We start from the raw sequence: 5,000 nt of genomic DNA on the forward strand, positions 1-5,000 counted from the left end.
CAAGAGTCGTTCATGAATTCACAGTCAATAGTAATAGTTAATGGTTCCAATTTGTCCTGAAATTGAGCTTTTGTGACTCGTTTGGCTTTTTAATTTCAATAGAAAAGAGAGGGGGGTTTCTTTTTTTGTATCGTTTTGGCGGCATGGCCGAGTGGTAAGGCGGGGGACTGCAAATCCTTTTTCCCCAGTTCAAATCCGGGTGTCGCCTGATCAACAAAAGACTCGAAATCCCATATTATGTTTCTGCTGATATAATTCGCCGAATTATTTCCCAGCAGAAGGTCAGAAAAGAACTGTTGATACTTGCTTGATTCTAAGCATCTGGGGGTTCTCTAATCTAAAGGGGCTATAAATCGTCTAGGATTCAAAGAAAGATTCTTTTTATTATAGTAGTGGAAGGTAATCGGAAAGTCTTGATAGCCCTTCCACTACTAATCTGTCTACTGGCCCGGTCTTGAATTATATTGGATAGCTGTAGGGGGAATCTAATTAGTAGTTGTGGAAAGGGCAGAAGATACTTTGTATACAGATTCATGAGAGTTTCTGAGTGCTCGAGCATTCAATCAATATTAGATTGGCTGTATAATTTTATATAAAATAGAAAAGTGCAAAAAGAAATTCTTTCTTTTCGGTAATCCCTAGTCAACGATAGACTGTCTCCCGATTGTCTCTGTGAAACAATCGGGAGACAATAAGGATTAGATAAAATGGGAAATAGAGGTATGTGATAGTAGATAGTGATCTATCTTGATTCTATATTTTTATGCCTTTCATTAATACTGGGAACAAAAGAAACAAGGGGTCTTATTATTCTTACATGTTCATTAGTAACATTCCCTTGATACTTTCCAAGGGTGTCACTCGTATTTTGCTTGTGCTTAATGTTTTCTGATTCTACTAGAAATCTTATAAGAACTTGTTTTGTTATAAGTTGGATTTATGGGATTGGTTCATCAATGGTCTTGGGTCAGAATCCTTTTTTTGACTCTGCACCATCGATTCCACTATTATTAGTGAGCAATAATGGAAAAATTCTTTCATATTCATAGAGATAGGGGACATAATTCACATGGATATAGTAAGTCTCGCTTGGGCTGCTTTAATGGTAGTCTTTACATTTTCTCTTTCACTCGTAGTATGGGGAAGAAGTGGACTCTAGAGGTACTATTGATTCAGTTGAGGAATCAAACTGTATCAATTGTTTTATAGATCGTTCTGCAAAGCGTTTTTTTAACTATTTTATATAATAAATAAAAATATAAATAAAAATATCTTCATTTTGAAATTCTATTGTATTCTAGTGGAATAATGTATTATATGAATAATACCTTTTCAATCAAAAGAATATTTCAACGATTCCCATGTTTGTATTTCGAAAGTAAAGTAAAAGGGATACAGATGATAGGAAATTTATTCCAGCCAAATTTGAATTCTATTCTTCCTAAATTTTCTATTTCGATGAACTGATTCTTACCAGAATTTTATATGGACAATGAGGAACAACGGACCCTTTTTCTTTATTTGTTTTAGTTTGTTTCCCTCTTTACTGTTCAAAGAGAAAGAGGAAGTCGTTCTGTTATTAAGTGGATACGCACTTTCTATGGGAAAGAACATAGACATGGTGGTTGTCCAGGGAGATATTACACATAATAAGATCCTGTCTCTTGGGCGAGTCCCATATTGTGGACTTACCACTTGTTTTATTATTTAAAAAATTGGATTTATGCTTTATCGACTCATTTCAAATCATAGTTCAAAGGTTCAAAATCGGTGGGTTTTTACTTTTACTATACTTCTTTTTGAAATCCGAAGAAGTTATCATATAATTCCCTGATCATCTATCAATGGCTCAATCAATTACTTCTTTGAAATGCTAAAAAAAAAGATTACTTGGTTTTCTTTTATATATGCCCATACTGTTTTTCCTTCATTGATTTGATTCTTTCGATGGATACCAGGATTCATATTTGAAATAATCAGAAATCTAGGAATTAGACCCATAAGAGTAAAGAGTTCACTTTCGATTATTTCAAATTGATTGTAATCAATACAAATCAAAGCAAAGAAATAGAATTGGGGTTGCTATGTACATATATGTAATTGATATCTACATATATGAAAATACATATCGTGGATTGATCTATATTAAGATGTTATACAGTACAACTTTAAATAACATTAATATAATAGTAAATATAATAGAATAATAGATAGGACTGGTAGAAAGATTTATATATAAATCTTTCTACCAGTCCTATCTATCTATTAGAATACTATTAGAATACTAATACTGCTGATCCTAGTCCGCTCATTTCATTTAAGACACTAAATTGGAATGGAATCCTTTTCATTTTATTTCTTCAATTATTGATAAGGACTAAGAAGTTCAGTTTCATTCAAATTAATTATTTTGACTAACTGTTTTTACGTAAATGATAAGTAAAAAAAGCAGTAGGAACTAGAATGAACAGTGCAGTAGCAATAAATGCGAGAATATTTACTTCCATAATATCATCGTTTCATTTTTTTTTTTTCGCAATAACTCGGGATTTAATCCCATAGAGATGATAAATCTTTCGCCTGTAATGTAAATTCAATGGGATGAATTACATCTCGATGATATTGAATCGGATCAATATCATGAATAACAATATCTGAGCTATCAAATTGATTCATCGTCGAGAATTGAATAGTATAACATAGGAAGATCTTTTATCCATACCGACTCAAAAATTTTATTCCTGATCCACTCAAGAATTCCTTTATTTATCCACTCTTTTTTTTCTATAACCTATTGCCTTCCTTGTACAATTATCAGATAAAGTATCATCTGACCGCTTTTCCACTTCCATTGATTACAAACCCAAACAAACAATAGAAGTGAAATGGAAAAAAGGAATAGGGGTTATAAACTACGTTTTTTTAATGATCTAATTTTATTGGAAGACAAAGAAGGGTGATAAAGATGAGTCCTGGTATAAAAGATCTAATATTCCATAAAATTCACTATTTTAGAGTTTGTTCTTTCTTCGATGGGACCCCTAAAAAAGATTATTCATTACCTTGGTAAGAGTGGTGGGATCGTTGTTTGATCTTTTTTTTTTTTTTTAATATCCTCTTTCCTTGGATTAGTACTCGGACTCATATATCAAAAGGTCAGTATGAAATTTGAAGGAGATCGATTCTTTCAAATTAAAATTAGTAATTGAAGTTACACAAAATCGGAGCCAGAAAAGGAGATAGGTTCAATTTGAAAAGTATTCTATTAGGGTAACTATGTTAAATTCATTTTGTTTTTGTATCGTACAAAAAACGAATTCTATTTTGTGTATGTGCTCCGGGAACGATATGGTACTCTATTCCATTACACGGATCAGGAGTAATCGAAAAAGCCAGACCCAGACCCAGCACGGTTGGATACCCGAATATAATGCTACCAATAATTGTACTAATGCACATATGTCCTCTCTCCCATCAATCGGTACTAGTTAAAGTAATGGAAATTCCCATATTTGTTTGATGAGAAATTCGAAAGAAAAATATATATATAATATAAATAAAATATAAATTAAGAATAAGCATCCCCCTATAGATAAATAAATCTATTTTATTTTTTTTTATTGGATCCGTCGGGACTGACGGGGCTCGAACCCGCAGCTTCCGCCTTGACAGGGCGGTGCTCTGACCAATTGAACTACAATCCCAGGGAAATAAGGTGTATAGCCATAGCCCACATATTCTTATGATTTAATTCAACCCATTTCTATTTAGAAGGGCCATCTTATATTATAAGAGAGACGCGAGTGATATATTGATTATACACTTGATTATACACACGGATATGCACTTTAGTGATTACTAGTAATCTTTTCGTTATTGACAAATCGATTGATAATCCATTTTTCAATGAAAAAAGTATTTTTTTTCTTTACTCTTTTCCTTTCCTTAGACTTTATACTTACAGATCCTGATATGAATCTAGATCATTAGCAAGATCAGAATTTGTAGGAACAAAACAAATAAGTAAAGCAAATACAAATAAATGGGGGTAGGTATATATCAGAAAATCTGACTTTCGTTATTCTTCTGTATCCGACATTTCTAACGAACAAATGGGTTATAGTATTTCATGTTGGATCAGCGAATTATTGGGCCGAGCTGGATTTGAACCAGCGTAGACATATTGCCAACGAATTTAACAGTCCGTCCCCATTAGCCGCTCGGGCATCGACCCAAGAAGAATCAATTCTAGGATTATTGATAATCCATAATCAACTTCCTTTCTTCCTACCCCCAGGGGAAGTCGAATCCCCGCTGCCTCCTTGAAAGAGAGATGTCCTGAACCACTAGACGATGGGGGCATACTTCCCCCGATCGCCATCATACTAAGATGATAGTATCAATAGTTTTTGAAATTGTCAATATAATGTAATGGTATGACTAGATCCGAAGGATCTTTCCTTCTTTCATGATTCCATAGAATTTTTTGATTCGTCATTTAGATTCATGAATCAGTCATTCTAATCGACATTCTATATATAAATCGATTCTATAAATCGATATTACTTACTTTACTATAAGTATATATAAAATAATTAATATTAAAAAAAAATGAAATAATAAAGTTTAAATAATAAATAATGATAAAGACAAATAAAAATATAAAATATATAAAAAAATATAAATTAATAATTCGAAAATACGAAAGATAGTCTCTTTTCAGGTAGTCATTTGTCCGCCAAAACAGGTTAAACACCATTTCATTTCTTCCACTGTCATTCATTGATTCACTCATTGTTAAGATGAGATATGCCTATCTCTATCTCACACTAAACTAAGCCAGGAAATTAACAAACGATAAATCGGGGAAGAGGGATCAATAAGTTATCGAAAATTCTTTTTTCTCTAAGAATTTGGTTCAGGGAGGGGACAAGTCGAGTCTCTTCATCACATGATTCAATGAAATATCTTGGATCTATGTCGAATTAGTAGGTACATGT

The 5,000-nt window shown here is 32.6% G+C and overlaps 2 non-coding genes across 2 annotated transcripts; one reads left to right on the forward strand and one right to left on the reverse strand.

Annotated features, from left to right (window-relative positions):
- The first annotated feature begins 137 nt into the window (after positions 1–137).
- TRNAC-GCA (transfer RNA cysteine (anticodon GCA)) lies at positions 138–208 on the forward strand. Its single transcript has one exon. It is a non-coding gene; the product is annotated as a tRNA-Cys (tRNA).
- Positions 209–3,630: 3,422 nt separating this feature from the next.
- Positions 3,631–3,704, reverse strand: TRNAD-GUC (transfer RNA aspartic acid (anticodon GUC)). Its single transcript has one exon. It is a non-coding gene; the product is annotated as a tRNA-Asp (tRNA).
- Positions 3,705–5,000: the final 1,296 nt, after the last annotated feature.

This window comes from Vitis vinifera, chromosome 14 (assembly GCF_030704535.1).
Source record: "Vitis vinifera cultivar Pinot Noir 40024 chromosome 14, ASM3070453v1".
In the NCBI taxonomy this organism is placed as follows: Eukaryota; Viridiplantae; Streptophyta; class Magnoliopsida; order Vitales; family Vitaceae; genus Vitis; species Vitis vinifera.